At 41.8% G+C, this 21377-nt stretch overlaps 1 non-coding gene across 1 annotated transcript; it reads right to left on the bottom strand.

The window, feature by feature from the left end:
* Positions 1–11869: 11869 nt before the first annotated feature.
* TRNAE-UUC (transfer RNA glutamic acid (anticodon UUC)) lies at positions 11870–11940 on the bottom strand. Its single transcript has one exon. It is a non-coding gene; the product is annotated as a tRNA-Glu (tRNA).
* Between the last annotated feature and the right edge of the window lie 9437 nt (positions 11941–21377).

Raw genomic sequence — 21377 nt, 5'->3', positions numbered from 1 at the left:
CATCTGTAAAATAGGTCTAATAATGGTTCTAACTTCATAAGATATTAAGAGGAATGAATAAGGTGATGTGTGTAAATTGCTTAGCTCAATTTCTAGTATACAGTTGTTAGGTGCCATTCAGTCGATTTCAACACATGGCAACCCCATGTGACAGAGTAAAAGTGCCCCACAGAGTTTTCTAGGCTGTAATCTTTACGGGAACAGATCACCAGGTCTTTTTCCCCCAGAGCCACTGGGTGAGTTCTGCTCCGTAAATGATAGCTATTATTATTTTCTATCTTGCTTCTGCCTGCTTCACGCCACAACTGAAGATACGATTTACCAAATGACTGTTAGAGGGAATTTCACAACAGTGTCTGCTGTGTAGGTATAGGAATTACACTGTAAGAACTGGAAAAAAAAAAAAGGTTACAGTCCAGACCTTCTGGAGCCATGGAGGTTAGATGAACCCCTGAAACTATTGCCCTGAGATAATCTTTAAACCCTAAACCAAAAATATCCCCTGAAGTCTTCTTAAAAATCGAACAATATTTTAGCTTAACTAGTAAAGAGTGTCTGTCTTGAGCATTGTGGTCTTTTAAGGATTATCTCTATGGGATCAAAGTGACAACAGCAACTTGAAAGATTAAATAGGAAACTGAGTTTATGTTAATGGGGGGAATAACTTGGAAAAGGATGGTGAGAATGGTCGCACAACTTGAAGAATGTAATCAATGTCACTGAATTCTACATGCAGAAATTGTTGAATTGATGTATGTTCTGCTGTGTAGATTCTCAACAAACAACAACAAAAATAAAATAAATTATATATTTAAAAGTTATATACTGCAATTCAAACAGTATATAAACAACGGTGTGAGTTATAGACAGTTACAAAGTCTTGGGGCCAATTTAAGGCAGGGTGTTATGTAGAAGCTTAACCATATGCTTTGAAATTTTGCAATTGAAATGAATTATTTGTTTTATGAACTTCTGTCTGTATAAATCCTCCCCACCAAAACTACCACTACCACCACCATCATACATAGTTGCCAGGAGTTGGAAGCATCTTGATGGCAACTGGTTCTAGTCACAAAGCTACAGTAGTTAAGACAGTGTGGTACTGGCATAAAGATAGACATATACATTAATTGTACAAAATACAGTCAAGCAATAGATCGACACATACACAGTCAAATGATTTTCAACAAAGATGCCAAAGTAATCCAACGAAGAAAGGAAATTCTGTGTGATCAATTGTACTACATATGCTATGTATTCATACAATGGAACACTATTCACCGATAAAAAAGAATGAACTACTGATACATGCAACAACATGGGTGAATTTCAAAAACTGTATGTCAAGCAAAAGAAGCCAACCCCAAAAAAGTGCATACAGTTTGGTTCCATTTATAGTAAATTCAGATAAAGACAAAAACTAAGCTACGTACCCAGATCTATATATAAATCAGAAAGTGACTGTGGGGAAAGGAACTGACTGGAGAGGGCTCCAGGGAACTTCCTGGTGTGATCAAAATATTCCATATCTTGTTTCAAGTGGTGGTACCAAGGTATATACAATTCTCAGAGCTTATTGAACTGAACACTTAATGTCTGTATCTCTTATTTAATTATACCTCAATATAAAAATGTAAAACAGTAAATGAAGAATTATTAGGGGAGGAAGTGTTAACTGTTCTATGTTATGTCTGTTTTGCTTTTCTCTACAATGCTCTTGCAAAGAATACATGCATTGTGTTGGTGTGGATTTTACTGTATAACTCCTTAAATCATGGCCCTGTTTGAAATCTTAGATTCTATTCACATGAAATTATTTTGAGTAAAGAAAGCACAATGGAATACTTTATGCTATTTGTGGTGGACTAAAGTTTCCTATGCAAAGTTGGACTATGCAAAGGCATTCGATTGTGTGGATCATAACAAATTATGGATAACATTGCGAAGAATGGGAATTCCACAGCCCTTAATTGTGCTCATGAGGAACCTGTACGTAGACCAAGAGGTAGTCGTTCAAACAGAACAAGGGGATACTGCGTGGTTTAAAATCAGGAAAGGTGTGTGTCAGGGTTTCACCATACTTATTCAATCTGTATGCTGAGCAAATAATCCGAGAAGCTGGACTATATGTTAAAGAACACAGCATCAAGATTAGAGGAAGACTCATTAACAACCTGAGATATGCAGATGACACAACCTTGCTTGCTGAAAGTGAAGAGGACTTGAAACACTTATTGATGAAGATCAAAGACTACAGCCTTCAGTATGGATTACACCTTAACATAAAACAAAAATCCTCACAACTGGACCAATAAACAACTTCATAATAAATGGAGAAAATATTGAAGTGGTGAAGGATTTCATTTTACTTGGATCCACAATCAACGCCCATGGAAGCAGCAGTCAAGAAATCGAACGACACATTGCATTAGGTAAATCTACTGCAAAAAACCTCTTTAAAGTGTTAGAAAGCAAAGATGTCTGTTTAAGGACTAAGGTGCGCCTGACCCAAGCCATGGTGTTTTCAATTGCCTCATATGGATGTGAAAGCCGGACAATGAAGAAGGAAAACTGAAGAACTGATGCCTTTGAATTGTAGTGCTAGTGAAGAATATTGAATATACCATGGACTGCCAGGAGAGTGAACAATCTGTCTTGGAAGAAATACAGCCAGAATGCTCCTTAGAAGTGAGAAGTCTCATGTAATTTGGACATGTTATCAGGGGGGACCAGTCCCTGGAGGACATCATGCTTGGCAAAGGAGACAGTCAGGGGAAAAAAAGAAGACCCTCAACAAAATGGATTGACACAGTGGCTGAAACAATGAGCTCAAGCATAACAACAATTGTGAGGATGGAGCAGGACTGGGCAGTGTTTTGTTCTGTTGTACATAGATAGGGTCACTCACTATGAGTTGGAACTGACTCAAAGGCACCCAACAACAGCAACAACAAAGTTTCCTAACACAGAGAAATTACCTTTTTCATTTAACCTAAATGACAAGGTTTTGATGGAATTATTTTATATCCCTGCTAAATTTCCAGAGACCACAGGGAATGAGAGCTTTATTTCTTTATATCACCTCGACTTTCTCTCCATATGAAAAATCTATGTCTACATTTTTTAAGTCCCTCCTTTTTGTTTTAATGTTGTCATCTTTTACATATTGACATCTGTTTCCCTATTTTCAGTGTTTTAGCTTTGATTTACTTTTGTGACTTCCCTGTCTGGGTTGATATCTGGTTGCTTTGTCCTGTGTTCTAGTCTTGAGTTATCTGATGTTACTGATTTTCTGACCAGAGGACTCCCTTTAGTATTTCTTGTAATTTTGGTTTGGTTTTTGCAAATTCCCTAAACTTCTGTTTCTCTGGAAAAGCCCTAATTTTGCCATCATAATTGAGAGACAGTTTTGCTGGATATATAATTTTTGGCTCGCAGTTTTTTTCCTTCAAGGCTTTATATATGTCATCCCATTGCCTTCTTGCCTGCATAGTTTCTGCTGAGTAGTCAGCGCTTATTCTTATTGACTCTCCTTTGTAGCTGCTCTTAAAATTCTCTCTTTATCTTTGGTTTTGGCAAGTTTGATTATAATATGTCTTGGTGACTTTCTTTTGGGATCTACCTTACGTGGGGTTTGATGAGCATCTTGGATAGATATCTTGTCATCTTTCATAATATCAGGGAAGTTTTCTACCAACAAATCTTCAACAACTCTGTTTGTATTTTCTGTTAACCCCCCTGTTCTGGTACTCCAATCACTTGTAGGTTATTCCTCTTGATAGAGTGCCACATAATTCTTAGGGTTTCTTCATTATTAAAATACTTTTATTGATTTTTCCTCAAACAGGTTGGTGTCAAGTGCTTTATCTTCAATCTCACCAATTCTGACTTCCATTGCCTCAATTCTGCTCCTATGACTTTCTATTGAGTTGTCTAATTCTGACATTTTATTGTTAATCTTCTGGATTTCTGATTGCTGTCTCTCTATGGATTCTTGCGGCCTGTTAAATTTGTCATTATGCTCTTCTCTAATCTTTTTAATTTCCTCTGTTGAGTGTTCTGTGTATTTCCTAATTTCTTGAAGAATTCTGTATATTAATCTTTTGTATTCTGCCTCCCGTAATTCCAAGAAATCTTCCTCCCCTGGAAAATTTCTAGATTCTTTATTTCGGGAGCTTGCTGAAGCCATCATGGATTGCCTCTTTATGTGATTTGATATTGACTGTTGTCTCTGAGCCATCAATAAATTATTGTATTTATTTATTTTATGTTTGGTTACTGTGTCCTAGCTTCTTGTTTTGTTTTGATATGCCCAAATAGGCTGCTCGTATGAGCTAGTTTGATTATTGGCACCTTTGAAGCTCTAATGTCCTGTCACCAGGTGGTTAGATCTGTTACTAGGTATGTGAGCTCAGGAGTCCGCCCACTCCTCCTGTATGGATTCAGCTCAGGTGCCCAGGAAGATAGCCACCAAGTGTGTGGTGTAGGCTCTCACTTACAGTCCTAGACAGGCATAGGTGACTGATATAGGCACAGTCATCTGGTTGCAGCAGGGGGACAAACTCTGAGCAAGGCAGGGGGCTGACGGCGGCCCCTGAGTGCCCAGGAGGAGGGCTTGTCCCTGCTCCCTAGAGCACATAGGTGGGTGAGTTTTGCAGCCAGACTATGAGCACCTAATGCTGTTGGCTGTAAGGACTGGGGGGCATCTCTTATTCATGGGCCCCTATAGCAGGTGGCTAGGCGGCATGGGTGGAGCCACCAGTCCTCAGGCCCCTGAAGTGGGTAGGTGAAGAACCTGCTTAATGAGCAGAGCCGTGTCAAATGTCAAGAAACTGCCACTTCACAGATGAAACAGTTGAAGTTAGAATTCCAGTGTATACCTTGTTGTACTGCTGTAACAAGGGCTTATGCTGTTGAAATGGGCCCACACAAGTCTATGCAGGGGGAAAGGCACTCAAAGTCCGTGGATCCCTTGTGCCTGTGCCTAGGCAAAGGAGCTGTGCCTACCCTGGGTTCCTGGCTTAGGGGAGCCGGCAGTTTATTTTTTCCCCTGTTTTTTAATTTGTTCACTCTCCAAGACAGGGAGAATGGCTCCGGGTGTGTGACGGATCCTATTTCTGGCCCGGGGACTCGGCAATTACTGAAGCCGGTATTGGACCCAGTGCAGAGCAGGGAGCAGGAAGGTAAATGGGAGAGAGATTTTTCCCTAAGGGGGGTGTTTTTGATCCGTGTGGTAGGCAGTACGCAAGTACTTATCTTTCACCGATCCAGGGCTGCTTCTCACTGATTCTAGGTGGCCATGTAGATTCTGTGGCCCTGGGTCTCTCCCAGTATGGAAGATGCACCTCCCAAGCACCACTGTTTGCCTGCCTCACCCCTCACCCCCGAGCTGATCAGGCCTGAAGGGCTCAGGCTCTCGCCAGGTCAGGTCTGGCAACTTCTTGCTGCTTCCAAACCATCTCTCCCTCCCCCTGCCACTCAGTCTGGTTCCTCAACTCTGCCTTTGATGTTCAGGGCTCCCAGATTGCCATATATAATCGATTCACTTGTTTTTTAAGGTCTTTGTTGTAAGAGGGTCCACTGGAAGCGTTTGACTACTCCTCCATCTTGGTCCCGCCTCTCAGGAATAAGAGCTTTAAACGTAAGACCATCTTAGGTCACCGTCCTGATGCTTTACTTTCTTCCCCTCTACCCCCTCTTCTCCTTCTTCTTTCATTACTGGTAGACACAGTTTTAGGAGGTAAAGTCACATTTAGCAAGAACAATTGAAAAAACAGACATCCCTGTCTCTAAGGATAAAATTGGGTAGAGTCATGTCACCGTATTATCTTCTTATAGAATTTACTTCTCAGAATTCTCTTTTTATAAAATTATGGTTCCTACTTTTGCAAATGAATCCAAATCATTAATTCCAGCCATGTAGTTGTTTCTTGTCTCATTGGCAATGTGCTTATCCCTTGGCTTAATCCTGGCTTCCCCTTAGGTCTATCAGCTCTATCTTACCCTGATGTTTAGTAATGTCAAGCTGTGACAATCAGCCAGTAATAACTGAAAAGATTAATTGAGTGCTTACTGTATGCTAGGTACTATTGTATGCAATTTACCTATATTAACTAACTTTTACGTCCACAACTCCCCTATGAGATAGGATTATTATTATTCCTATAATATTATTATTATTATTATTTTGCAAATGAAGAAACTGAGGCACAGAAAGATTAAGTAATTTATATCTAACTAGTAAGGGGTGGAGCTGAGGTTTGAATCCAGACAGTTTGTTCCCAAAACCCATGTTTTTAACCACTGTCTCATGTTACCTAGGTTCCCTAGGTGACATAAGTGGTTTGTGTTCAACTACTGATCTAAAGGTTGGTGGTTCAAACCCACCCAGTGGTACCGCAGAAGAAAAGGCCTGTTGATCTGCTTCATTAAGGGTACAGCCAAGAAAACTCTATGGAGTATATGGAGTAGTTCTACTCTGTAACACACGGAGTTGCCATGAGTTGGAATCAACTCAACAGCAACCACTACTGCCAACAACAACATGTTACCTCACTAATGCTTTAATTTAGCAAAAGAGGATGAATAAAACCATGAACAGGTGATACTGCCATTACTTGATAGTGGAGACAGTCTAGGGAGTGGGTACATTGTTCACAGGAAACACAAATATTGTTTACCAACATAGATAGACACTTCCAAATACAATTCTTGTGTTTATGGTCTTGGATTTTATAACATTGCAGGTATTGATGAAGTTCCTCTGGATTTGTACCTGGCTGCACTTACTACCTAGAGGAAAGGGCCATCTTGCCTTTGGAGCATAAACAAGAGCATCACCCACCTTTCTGGTGAGATGAGCTCATAGACCCTGGAAACGAGCCCCTCTGGAATTCCTTAATGGAGAATGCAGTGACGTTTCTGCAGTGGTTCTCCCAGAGAACCCTGCACTGCCAGAAGCTCACTGGATTTTATCTTTCACTTGGAAACTGACCTTGCCATTAGTCTGTATGAAGGCAACGTCCACGTAACTCAAAATTATTATCCCATTTCCATGTCTTCAGAGATTAAAAAGCAAACAAACCCTTCCTACCAAAGTAAGGTAAAAATAGGAGTATGTTTTGCTGTTACACCTCCAAAGTCTGTCTTTCTGTCTCTCTTTATCTGTCTTTGTCTCTCTCTCTCTCTGTGATCTATATATCACAAAGAATTTCCTTTCTCCATTGGAAGGATACACACACATACACACACACACACACACACACGCACAAGAGAGAAAGACAGTCAGAGTAATTTAATAAAACAAGCTGGTAAATTCATCATTGACCACCTACTCAGGAAAAAGCATAGAAGTTCTCATGCTTTCCTTCTGTCCATCTTTCCTTCCTTCCTTTACCCTATTTCTCATCCTACTCCCAACTCACCTTCTTGTTCTAATTATTTTTTCCTTCCATCATCGGCAGAGACTCAAGCCTCAAAATAAAATCAAACAGAGACATAATTTACTGACTATAAGTACAGCTCACCGTGTTGATGTGCTCACAGCCAAGTTCAGTGCTACATCTCTTCCAGGGCCCCTCATGAGCATCTTACTCAACCACTTCCCAGGTGCCCCCTGGCTCTTGACTTCTCCCTGGCTGGGTTGCCACACGCTCTCAAAGTACTTTCTCCCAGCTTGCCCCTCCCCCCATAAGATCCATCTGCCTTTCAATTGAGACTCACATTGTTTGTCCTTCCTGAGGCTGCTGGATGCTCGGCAGGGGCCCAGCTTATTAGCACGAGACGTCTCTCAGGCTGCCCAACAATCTCATGCCTGTGGCGCACCTAGTTCCAGCCATCAACACACTGCCCTTTCAGTACGTGCCATCCCAACTCTGTCCACTCTAAAAAGAGACCAGTGTCTCTCTCAGGCCTGGCTTAAAGAATCACTATTCTCTTAACAAAAGGCCAATCAAATACTAAGATGGTTTCAGTGACGTCTCTCCCAGCTCAAATGACCTGTTTTCTTAGGCCTCATTGTTGTTGGTCACCGCTAGTGCCTCTTGGTGTTCAAATTTAGAAGAAAGCTCAGAAGGAGAGCGTCATTAGGAAACAGGAAAATGTCAGGAGGAAAAGCAAGGGTGTGAAGAGGGGCTCATGGAAGAAACACATACTGCAGAAGGGCCAGCACTGAGCCCCAGAGAGAAGCAAGAGAGCGGAGAGGTGGTAGCCAGTGGGTGAAGTTCACTGAGGAGACCAGGAGAAATATACACGGAAGTGATTCCTTTAGGAAAGGTGAAGGCCAAGAAAAGTCAACAAGACCATTAAAAAAAATTGAATTTAAAGATTAGTATTATGCTCTGGAAAAGGTGACAGGAAAACAAACTTTCTCTGTAATTCCTTCCCTTCAATGCTAGAAGTGGGACTCACACTCCCGCCAATAAAGGGATCAGTGGTAGCAGCAAACCGCCCACTGACCTATGAGTTTTCTGCCCAGATAACTTTCCAAAGCATGTTCATCTTCATTTCCCAATATGGGCCTCACCCTAAAGACCAAAACCAGGCAGGTATTATGGTGTCAATTGTTTAGCTGAAGCCTGGGGTCTAGAAAGGCTGGGTACCCTGTCTGTTGTGAGGTCCCACATTATTCTAGAGGTTGACCTGTAGCTCAGGCATGTTTATCCTTGTTCATTTTTCCATTCTTACCTTGTAGAGTGTATTCTCCAATTAAATTCAAGGTTAATCAGCAATAGAATATATACTAGGTATCTCTGGTGCCGAAGACTCTGTCATACCAGGGAGACTCAGCATGGCGGACTGAGAAGCAAACCAGAGTTGGAGGTGGACAGACCTGGGTTTCAGTCCCAACTCTGCTACTTATTAACTGTGTGACCTTGGATGAGTACTCTCTGGATTCCTGTTTTGATCTTTAAAATGAGGTTGGAAATACTAGCACCAATGGGTGTCGGAGTTAAGACCTCATGAATATTGGAGAACTCATGTATATTTGCTTCTCCTTGGTCCTCCCATCCCTTCTAACTTGGTTCAGAGCACAAATGCTCTACTTTATCTATGGCTAAGAAGGTCTCACAAGGCTGATTGCTTCCATACATAGCTTCATCTGGCCTTCTTATTTGTTTCTCTTATTTTCTCTAGTGCAACTGAATAGTCCTAAATAAAATAGCAAACACATATTATAGGCTTAAATATGAGAGATATGAAGATGGAACTGCTATTTTGCCTAATATTTTAAAAAGGACTCTTTTATTGATTGAATTGTGTCACCAAATATATGTGTTGTAAATCCTAACCTCTGTGACTGTGGTTATAATCCCATTTGGGAATGGGTTGTCTTCATTATGTTAATGAGTCAGGATTAGTGTAGGGTGACTCTTGAGTGAATTCTTTTGAGATATAAAGGAGATTAAACAAGTCAGCAAGCCGAGATGAGGAAAGAGAGATGTCAAGCCACATGAAGATAGTTCAGGAGCAGAAGCTCAGAAGAGACAAGGACCTTCCTCCAGAGCTGACAGGGAAAGAAAGTCTTCCCCTAGAGCCAGCATCCTGAATTCAACTTCTAGCCTCCTCAACAGTGAGAAAATAAATTTTTCTTTGTTAAAGCCATCCACTTGTGATATTTCTGTTCTAGCAGCACTAGGTAACTAAGACAGACTATGCAAAGATCATTCATATTTCTGTGTGCTTGCTGTTTTATGTAGTACTCTCTATTAGAGATGACCCTGGATGGTACAAATGGTTAATATGTGTGGCTGTTAACCAAAAGTTTGGAGGTACGAGTCCACCCAGAGGCACCTCAGAAGACAGGTTTGGCAATCTACTTCCAAAAAATCATCCACTGAAAACCCTACGGAGCCCAGTTCTACTCTGACACACATGGGGTCGCCATGTGTCAAAGTCAACTCTACAGTAACTGGTTTTATTAGAGATGAAGGAAAAGCAAGTACTTTTTACTTCATGAAGATTACAATCTGCTTTGTTTTCAACTGATGCTAGAAGTTGAAAAATAGAAAATGAACATAATCTTTGGTTTTTAGAAGGAGACATATTTTGTTTAGAAAAATGGCTCATACTGCACATGTTGGGTGCATCTGGGTCCCATGTGGGACTCATGATGGCAGGAAGGATGCACGAAGAGGGATGAGAGCCAGGCAATAAGTTTAGAGAGAAGGACAGATGCATATGTAAGTTATAAATCTCAAAAAAGAGAAAATAAGAGATTATGACTGAGGATTGGAAAGGCTGAGAGGTGTTATCTGAATGAATGCATTGAGTGAATAAAAAAATTCACAACAGGATTAGGTAGAAAAATGCAACTTTAACCCTCACCAAGGAAACAGATTCTGCTTGAGAATGACCATGGTAAATTTTTATAAATGCAATCAGACATCTTGAGGGGAAAGCTAATAAATGGCCTCTGTCTCAGTGGTCAGAAAGTCGGATGGAGAACAGATGCCAAAGGCAGACGTCAATTCCCCAGAGGAGAAGGGATACAGCCAAGATGAGGATCAGACCAGGACTGGCGGGTGAGAATTTGAATGAATGCCCAAGGTCAAGTTCAGACTCACTCATAATTTCAGCCTCATACCTCCACACAAGACTGAGTTGCCCAGGGAAGCACATCATCTCACAGCCGTTGTTGTTAGGTGCCACTGAGTCAGCCCAACTCATAGCAACCTTATGTACAAGAGAACTAAGCATTGTCTGGTCCTGTGCTAGCCTCGTGATCATTATTATGTTTGAGGAGTCTATTGTTGCAGCCACTGTGTCAGTCCATCTCATTGAGGTCTCCCTCTTTTTCACTGACCTTTTACTTTATCAAGTATGATGTCCTTCCCCAGTGATTGGTCCCTCCTGATGACCAGCTTACAGCATGTATGGTTATGTCTCCACCCACTGCTGACCACTTAATCTGGGGCCAGAATTTGACTGGCAATTGCTCTTTCAAACAAATTCTACCTACAACAGACTGATTATGAGGAAAGGGACTTAAATCTCCCTCCTTTACAGTAGGTGACATTAACTAGAAAATTAAACTGGGCCATGACAAAGCAAGAACTGCAGCTTGGGCTTCCTATCCCAGCCCTCCACAATTCTGAGAGTGACAGGCAGAGAGCCTTTCTGAGGTCCTGTCAGCTCCACAGAAACATCTGGAAGGAGCAAAGTCATGCTCGAGTGACTGTTCAATAATCACAAAGGCCTCTTGGTGCACACAGAGAGGTTGCACACAATCCCTTCCCAGACCCACTGTGGCATGTGTACACACTAACAAAGTCTAGGCCAGTTTTTCCTTCCAGCCAAAGGCTATCCCCAAAGGGCTGGAAGTGAGGGTGGGGTTCGGCTTTGGGGAAGGAGGAAGAAAATCCCTCCTGCTGCATGGGAAATGCAAAGCAGCCTCAAGGGTCCTGAGCCATCTCTTCCTGGTCACTCTTCATACCAACCCAGGTGGAATCCAGGTACTTCCACTGAACAAGCACGCCAATCACGGATGTGGTTGATGGACTGGCAAGGGCTGCAGGTGCCTGGGAGATGCAAGACCTCAATAGAAGTTAAGCCACAGGACATCCCAACCTCTGCTATCACCTTGAACAAGTCTAACAACAGCCTACTGTTGTTGTTAGCTGCTGTAGAGTCAGCCCCCAACTCATGGTGATGCCATGCACAATGAAACAAAATGCTGCCCAGTTCTGCCCCATCCCCATGATGGGTTGCAGGTTGTGATCCATAGGATTTTTATTGGCTAATTTTCAGAAGTATATTACCAGGCCTTTCTTCCTAGTTTGTCTTAGTCTGGAAGCTCTGCTGAAACCTCTTCAGCATCATAGCAACACATAAGCCTCCACTGACAGATGTGTGATGGCTGTGCATAACGTGCAGTGGCCAGGAATTAAATCTGGGTCTCTGGCATGAAAGGCTAGAATTCTACCACTGAACCACCACTGCCTTCTTGATGACAGCCTTAACAACACCAAATTCTTGCCATTCCTTCATGTTCTCCACACCAAATCTACTTCCTTCTGCATCAAGCAGTCCACATGGGTGGCCATATGTTGGACTTTGCTATCCCAGCAGAGTATCATCTTCAAGACCAAAGACTGAAATATTCTTGCTGATGAAATTGTTATTCTTCCACCTTCCAATCACATGCTCTTGCAAACCTCTCTTCATCCCCAATTTTTTCTTTAGTAGCTTGACCAGTCCCATTCCTCTCAGATTATTTAGCATTTTCCGAAAGCACTGCAATGCATTGAGTTTTTTTAATGCACACTAGCTACTTAGAGGTAAAGAATGCCAGAACTTTTGACTGCACGCATAATCAACTTTAATCACAATATCCTGTTTTCCTCCCAAAGCACTCTGAAATGACCATGGGTCCCACTTTTTTATTCTGTAAACCTGGTCTTAACAGAGTCAGAGATCAGCCTTCTAATAAAGAAATTCGCCAAAACTACTACAATTGTTCTAACAGAACAAGGGGGTACTGCATGGTCTAAAGTCAAGAAAGGTGTGTGTCAGGGTTGTATTCTTTCACCATACTTATTAAATCTGTATGCTGAGCAAATAATCTGAGAAACTGGACTATATGAAGAATGTGGCATCAGGATTAGAGGAAGACTCATTAAAAACCTGTGATACGCAGATGACACAACTTTGCTTGCTGAAAGTGAAGAGGACTTACTGATGAAGATCAATGACTACAGCCTTCAGTATGAGTTGCACTTCAACATAAAGAAAACAAAAATCCTCACAGCTGGATCAATAAGCAACATTTTGATAAACAGAGAAATTATTTAAGTTGTAAAGGAGTTCATTTTACTTGGACCCACAATCAACGTCCAAAGAAGCAGCAGTCAAGAAACAAAATGATGTATTTCATCGGGGAAATGTGCTATAAAAGATCTCTTTAAAATGTTGAAAAACAAAGATGTCACTTTAAGGGCTAAGGTGCGCCTGACCCAAGCCATGGTGTTTTCAACTGCCTCATATGCATGTGAAAGCTGGACAATGAATAAGGAAGATCAAAGAAGAATTAATGCCTTTGAATTATGGTGTTGGTGAAGAATATTGAATATACCACGAACTGCCAGAAGAATGAACAAATTTGTCTTGGAAGAAGTACAGCCAGAATGCTCCTTAGAAGCAAGGATGGTGAGACTATGTCTCACATACTTTGGACATGTTATCAGAAGGGATCAGTTCCTGGGGACGGACACCATACTAGGTAAAGTAGAGGGTCAGCAAAAAAGAAGAAGACCCTCAATGAGATGGATTGACACAGGGGCTGCAACAATGGGCTCAAGCATAACAATGATTGTGAGGATGGCGCAGGGCTGGGCAGTGTTTCGTTCTGTTATACACGAGGTCGCTATGAACTGACTCAGTGGCACCTAACAACAACAACAACACTACCGGTAGGACATATGTTAGTAGTGCATGTTGGGAGGAGGATGGCTATGGAGAAGGAAGAGGTGACTAACAGCTCCTTTCCTGTGAGGGGACTCTTTAGCAGAACTCTAGGCTCTTTTCTGCCCAGCCACACTCCTCCCTCCTGATTGGTAAGGGTGAAAGGAGAAATAGGTCGTGAGTTCTAGATTTACTCTTGGGAAGGAGACAACATTATGCCCTAGACAGATGCACCACACCAACCATCTGCAGCAAAGACCCCAAAAGACCAAGTAAAACAGATACAAATGTCAATCCTGGAACCTGATCATCAAATGAAGGGATACAGAACTAGATCAAACACCAAATGGAAGAAGAAATTGACAGAAAATAGACAATGATGAGGGATACTAACATGGCACTGCGTCTCTGTCTTGAAATACAGCCAACAATGACCCTAGACAAGGAGTACAGGAAGGCAACTTCATGGAACTCCCAACAAGAGACAGAGCACCCAGTAACCAGAGAAACACATTCCCCGCCCCCCTCTGGTGAGTAGAAGCAAGAATACCCCCATCCCAGTAGCCCCCACTACAGGGGTCCACAATATGAGCCCCCTCCTGCTGCAAGGCTTTTTTTTGGCTTCCTTTCTTAATTTTCTTTCTCCCTCCCACTTAGCCCCATGTACTACTTTCCCCCTTCACACTGGCTCCCGCCACACTGAAGTAGCTACAGTACCACTGGTGGTCAGGCCTGCTGCCACACCAGGTCCACCCTGCCCCCACAGGCCAGCTTCTACTGTACTGCCTTTTTTTCTTTCTTTTCTTTCTCCCTCCCATTTAGACCCATAAGTCACCTTCCCTCCCTTTGCACTGGCCCCTGGGTCTGCCCCACCCCACCTGCTGACTCCCACCACATTGACCTTTCTTTTTCTTCTTTGTCTCTCTGTTCTTTCTCCCTCCCACCTAGCCCTGTATACCACCTCCCCCACCCCTTTCCACTGGCCCCCATCTCACTGCCATGGCTAGAGTGTCCCTGATGCTCAAGCCCACTGCTGCACTGAGCCCACACTGTCTCTCCCCTCCTGCCATGTGACCAGCTGTTGAACCGTGGGAAGCAAGCCTGTACCACCCCCTGTTTGACACCCCCACCCATCTGGCAAGGGGCTGTGAACACTCCCACACCACTGGACCAACATCAGGAGGCAGACAGCACCCACCCAGTCTGCCCTCAGCCACCTCGATGAACAAGTGTACAGTGAAGTGGGCTTGCCCTGCCTGCTGCTGCTCTGCCCACCTGGACAAGGTGGTGAGAACTATTGTGCCCACAGATGAGCAAGCAGCAAAGCACACATGGCCAATCCACCCTGACATATCAAAACAAAACAAAAAAGCAGGGTGAAACAAATGAACATAAATCAATAAATAATACCTTAATGTCTCAGAGACAGCAGACAATATCAAAAGATATAAAGAAGCAGACAAAATGGTTCCAGTAAGTGACCAAAATAAAGAACCAGAGAACCTTCTGGTAGAAGAAAAGTCACTGGAATTACCTGATCCGTAATTCAAAAGACTGATATTTAGGACTCTCCAAAAGATTAGGAAAAAGATAAAGGAAAACACAGGGGAACCCAAGGAAAAAGTAGACAAAATCATGGAAAACACAGACAAAACCAACAACAACATAGCCGAAATCAAGAAAAACACAGACAAAGCAATAGAAGAATTCAGGAAAATAGTACAAGAACAAAACATTAAAATAAATAAACAATTAGAAACCATACAAAAACAGCAACTAGAAATCCAAAAGATAAACAACAAAATTTCAGAAATGAACAACTAGGAACAAATTTGAAACAATGGAAGACAGAATCAGCAAGACTGAAGATAAATCCATGGAAATCACTTTGAGGAAAAATCAGAGAAAAAAATAACGAAAAATGAAGACCTAAGAATTGTGTGGGACACAATCAAGAGCAAAAATTTGTGCATGACCGGAGTTCCATAACAGGGGGAGAAAATGGAAAACACAGAGAATATTGTTGAAGATTTGCTGGCAGAAAACTTCCCAAATATTATGAAAGATGAAAAGTTGACCATCCAAGAAGCTCAAAGAACTCCATATAGGATAGACCCAAAAGAAAGTCAAAGAGACCAAGACATATCATAAACACACTTGCCAAAACCAAAGACAAAGAATCCTGAGATCAGCTCAGGAAAAACCAGAAGTCATTACAAAGGGGAAAGAATAAGACTAAACTCTGACTAGTCGGCAGAAACTATGCAGGCAAGAAGGCAATGGAATGACATATATAAAACCTTGAAAGAAAAAACTGCCTACCAAAAATATATATCCTGCAAAACTCTCTTTCAAATATGATGGCAAAATTAGGACATTTCCAGATAAACAGAAATTAAGGGAATTTATAAAAACCAAACCAAACTTACAAGAAATACTAAATGGAGTCCTTGGGTTAGAGAATGAACAATATCAGACAACCAGAGTCTAGGACACAGGACAGCATTACCTAGGATAAAAATCTAGGTAAAGAACTCTCAGTAATAAAACAAACTAAAAGACTTAAAATGGAACCAGAGAATCTGTCATCAATCTGTAAATGAAGACAACTTCAAAACAATAAAAGGGGGAATAAACTGTGTAGGTTTAGAATTTTCAAATGGAGAGGAAGTGAAGGTGATATCAAGTAATAAAAGATGAGTTCAAACTTAGGAAGATAAGGGTAAATTTCAAGGTAACCACAAAGAAAGTTAACAAACTTAATCATCAAAATAAAAAAGAAGAAAAAGATAAAGACTCAGTAAACACAAAAGCTATAGTAACAAAATAAATAAAAAGACAATCGACAAACAAAAGGAACTCAGCACAGGAAAGTAAGGGGAACAAAGAAAATGTCAGCACTACAAAAAAAAAAAAAAAAAAGCACTACAATGACAGTAATATACTCATATCTATCAATAATCACACTGAAGGTAAATGGCTTATATGCACCTGTAAAGAGACAGAGAGCAGCAGAATGGATGAAAAAAACACGACCCATCAATATGCTGTCCATAAGACACGCCTTAGACACAAAGACAAATATATTAGAAACCAAAGTATGGGAAAAAATATATAAAGCAAAGAGTAATCAAAAAAGGGCAGGAGTGGCAATACTAATCTCATATAAAAAAGACTTTGAAGCAAAATTCACCGTAAAAGACAAGTAAGGAAATTATATAACCACTAGAAGGGACAATTCACCAAGAAGACGTAACCTTAATAAATATCTGTGCACCCAACCACAGGGTTCCAAAATACACAGATTTACTCTAGGGAGTGAGATGCCCAGAGAGTCTGCTGCACCTTCAGAAGTGGGCTCATTCCTGCAGTGGAGGGTCTTCCCAGGTTGACCATGCACTCACTGCCTAAATTTTGGGTTCAGTATTATGGAGACATTGGTGGTTCAGTGGTAGAATTATCGCTTTCCATGCAGGATACCCAGGTTTGACCCCTGCCCAATGCACCCATGTACAGCCATGGCCCATCTGTCACTGGAGGTTTGTGTGTTACTGTGATGCTGAACAGGTTTCAATGGAGCTTCTAGAATAAGACTAGGAAGAAAGGCCTGGGTAGGGGGCTGACTGGATAGCAGCTAGCAACAACAACATTAAGGGCCTTATACTGGGTTGAATCGTGTCCCCTCAAATTTTGTGCCCATCTGGAACCTCAGAATGTGACCTTGTTTGGAAATAGGGTCTTTGTGGATACAGTTAGTTAAATTAATATGTGATCACACTGGATTAGGGTAGGCCCTAAGTCCAATTTGACTGGCATCCTTATAAAAAGAGAAGAGGACACACAGAGACACGTAGGGAAGAAGGACATATGAAGATGGAGGCAGAGATTGGAATGATGCAACATCAAGCCAAGGACCACTAAGGATTTCTGTCCAGCAACACTAGAAGCTAAGAGAAAGGCATGGAACAGATTCTCCTTCAGAGTTTCTGGAAGGAACCAACCCTGCCCACACTCTGATTTCAGACTTCTGGCCTCCAGAACTGTGAGAATACATTTCTGTTCTTTTAAGTCACCAAGTTGTGGTTCTTTGTTAGTGCAGCTTCAGGAAACTAATACAGAGTTTATTTGCTCAAAGATATAAGCCACATCCTCCAACCTACCATTTATCAGCTCTGAAGGTGATCTTTGGGTATCCCTAGGCCTTACCCCTTTCTTTCATTTCTCAGTTGGTTCAGAACTTGGGCAGGGAAGAGTGTGCCATGATTGGGCACAGTTATGGACTGAATTGTGTCCCTTCAAAATATATATACCTGTAAATATGACCCTGTTTGGAAATAGAGGATTTTCTTTTGTTAATGAGGTCATACAACTGTAGAGGGTCCTAAACCTAATCACTTCTGAGTTATAAAAAGAGCAGAATAGACACAGAGACACACACTCATGGGGGAAGACGTATGCCGAGGAACACTAAGGAATGCCCGGGGAATGCCAAGGTGCAGCAAGGATCACGGCTGACACCAGGAACTAGGAGAGAAGCTCACAGAAGGAATCGACGTGGCCAAGACCCCGACTTGGACTTTCAGCCTCCAGAACTGTGAGAAAACAAATTTCTGTTCTTTAAAGCCACTCACATGTAGTATTTGTGTTACAGCAGCACTAGGAAGCTAAGAAGGCACCTCTAAGGCCTGAACAACAGGCAGGGTCTGCTCTTCGCATCAATTAACTTCTCAGCGCTTTACACAGATCCATTCTTGTTAGCCGTATTCCTTTTTTTATTTTATCTTTTTTTTTTCATTGTTGTAGTTTAATTGAAAGTTTAAATTTCAAGTAAGTCTCTCATACAAAAATTTATGCATTTGTTGTTATGTGACCCTAATTGCTCTCCCTATATTGTGACAGCACTCTCCTCCTTTCCACCCCTGACTTCCCGTGTCCATTCAACCAGCTCCTGACCCTCTCTGCCTTCTCATCTCACCTCTGGACAGGAGCTGCCCATTTAGTCTCATGAATCTACTTGAGCTGAGAAGCACACTCTTCACGAGTATCATTTTATGTCCCACAGTCCAGTCCAATCTTTGTGTAAAGAGTTGGCCTCAGGAATTGTTTTAGTTCTGGGTTGACAGAGAGTCCGGGAGCCATGCTTTCTGGGGATCCTCCAGCCTCAGTCAGACCATTGAGTCTGGTCTTTTTACTAGAACTTGAGTTCTGCAGCCCATTTTCTGCTGCTCCATCAGGGACTCTCTGTTGTGTTCCCTGTCAGGGCGGTCATTGGTGGTAGCCGCCTGCTGGCCGTTTTCATTTAATGTGCCAAAAATATACCTGAAGCTGAAAAGGAGAGTGTCCAACCCAAGGCAAGCTTGAACTTTCTGTACAAGGCCAAGGAGAGAACTGATTTCTCCTCTGGTATTTAATAATGACTCTCACCCTTGCTAGCCAGTATGCATTCCAAATAAGGCAACAATGGAACAAGGCCAAGTTGTGGAAAGGAGTTTAAGTTAAAATCTTCAAAACACCAAAATCTCAAAGGAGAGGAAGTAGCTGGTCACCCACTGGGTTACGGTTCATCAAAATAGAGTCTGTTCCTGTACAATAGGTTTCCACGATTATTTATTTGCAGAAATGTACAAACACAGCCAACATTCACAGTACCTGTGGAAAGAGCTGGATCAATACAAGCAACTGAAGAATGAAGAAAAGAGAAAAGATTTTATCAAGCCTATTTACTTTAAAGATACCTGAAAGACCTGCACAAACACACCTGCTTCTTCAGTGTCAGGGGAGGGCAGAGCAAACATGTCTTGCCTTTAAAAGAAATGTGTGGAGAAAGAGACGTAGCGAAGCTACAAAGCCAGTCTCCCCAGGAGGCACTAACATCTCAGCAAGCAAAAGCACAGGCGCCTAAGCCGCAGTTGGAAATTTTAAGGAGTGGACTCATCATCACTGTACAGAATTAACCCTACATCACACACTGGGGACAGTGGTGTGCTGGGAAATATTTAACAACAGGATCACCAGGCGGGAAAAACAACTCTGATTTGTAGTATTTGCCAATTTCTGTGGTGTTAATATTAATGTTTCCACCATGGCTGATTTCAAGTTACTAATGTGATGTCAGAAACCCTGTTGGTACAGTGGTTCAGTGCTACGGCTGCTAACCAAAAGGTTAGCAGTTCAAATCCATCAGCCACTCCTTGGAAAATCTATGGGGAAGTTCTGCTCCGTCTATAGGGTCGCTATGAGTCGGAATCGACTCAACAGCCACGGGTAATGTGATGTCACTGAATGAGGAGCTGTAAAAAGCTGTGAAATGGTGTTGTTGTTCTTGTTGTTAGTTGCTGTGGAGTCAATCCCAACTCATGGTGACACGTGTTACAGAGTAGAACTGCTCCATAGGGTTTTTTTGGCTGTAATCTTAATGGAAGCAGATTGCCAGGCCTTTTCTTTCGTGGTACCCCTGGGTGGGATCAAACTGCCAATCTTTAGTCAAGTGCAAACCATTTGTGCCACCCAGGGACCTTAAGAATATATAGAGAGTAGTAAAATGTACTAAAATAATTAGGAAGCGTTGTTTTGAGTATTTATTACATTTGTTTTGAATGTAATTTATTTAATTGTAAGTTTATATATTTTAGGAGTCCCTGGCTGGTGCAAACGGTTAACACGCTCAGCTACTAACCAAAAGGTTGGCGGTTTGAGTCCACCCAGAAGTGCCTCGGAAGAAAGATCCGGCAATCTACCTCCAAAAATCAGCCCCTGGAAACTCTGCAGAGCATGGTTCTACTCTACACACAGGGTTGCCATGAGTCAGAATGGACTTGAAGTAACTGATTTGGGTTCTTTGGTTTATATATTTTAATTTTTAGTAGTGACTGTGTTTAACAACCACCTTACAAAATTCCTAAAAATCTAACAATTGGCCCTGAGTGGGTACAAGCTGGGCCAAATGGGTACAAGCAACCACACCACTGCCTGGGGAATTTCTGAAAATACCAAAGACCTCATCTTTCCCAGCCCCACAACTGCCAGAAGTCCACCTAGCCAGAATCCCCCAAAGCTGGGACCACACACACATATTTGTAAAAGCTCAACAGGGTGATTCTAACGGACACCCTCAGGTGAGAACCACTGATGTGTCTCACCCCTTCAATTTATGAAAGGGGAAACTGAGGCTCAGAAAGTTAAAATATTCTGCCTGTTGGCTAACAGATGACTGAGACAGGGAAGGATTATTAACGTTAGGTTCTGTTTTCTTCCCTAAGCCCTTCCCTCTCCAGTTATATGAGCAACTTGGGATCTATTTTCAAACTATTGTACCTTGTGTTAAGATCCATATAGGAAGACTCATTACTTTTAAATTATTTTAATAAGGGCTGAGCTAAAACTTACCTTTAGACTGTCTATGAAACAAAGGGCTTAACAAGGAGATTCATTGGTAAGTGCGAATAGGAAAGAGACATTCAATGTCCTCAAGAAATGTTTAAAACCAGTTTTGTATCTACGTTTATAAAAATAATGTGTATATTGACAGAAAATGATTGGTATCCAGTCACTGAGCCAAGGCTAGCAATGTTGGTTAGTGGTTAATTAAAGCTTTTTTTTTTTTACTTAAAAATAAATTTACCCTTTACTTAAAAATAAAGTTACCCTTTTTGTGACCCATGGAACATATACAGACCACATATTTTTCCACCTCTGGGGCTTATTGGGAAGCTAGTCTCCCACAGACAGTATGTGTTGCCTGCAGACAGAGACCTATATAACAGTTTGAAATGGCAAAAAAACAGGGATGTGGAGTTCCAGCAAAATGGCGCTCTAGGCAGAAGCACCACGCCATCCCTCCACAGCAAAGATCTGAAAAACTAAGCCAATCAGAGAATACAACAATCCTGAAACCCTAAAACATCAAATGAAGAGATAAAGAACTCAGCCAAGCACCAAATGGAGAAAACTGACAGAGAATGGAGAGCGAGGAGAGA

This window comes from Trichechus manatus, unplaced genomic scaffold (genome assembly GCF_000243295.1).
Source record: "Trichechus manatus latirostris isolate Lorelei unplaced genomic scaffold, TriManLat1.0 scaffold00245, whole genome shotgun sequence".
NCBI lineage: Eukaryota > Metazoa > Chordata > Mammalia > Sirenia > Trichechidae > Trichechus > Trichechus manatus.
Note: the sequence above shows the minus strand (reverse complement) of the source record. Positions and strands in the feature narration are given on the sequence as shown.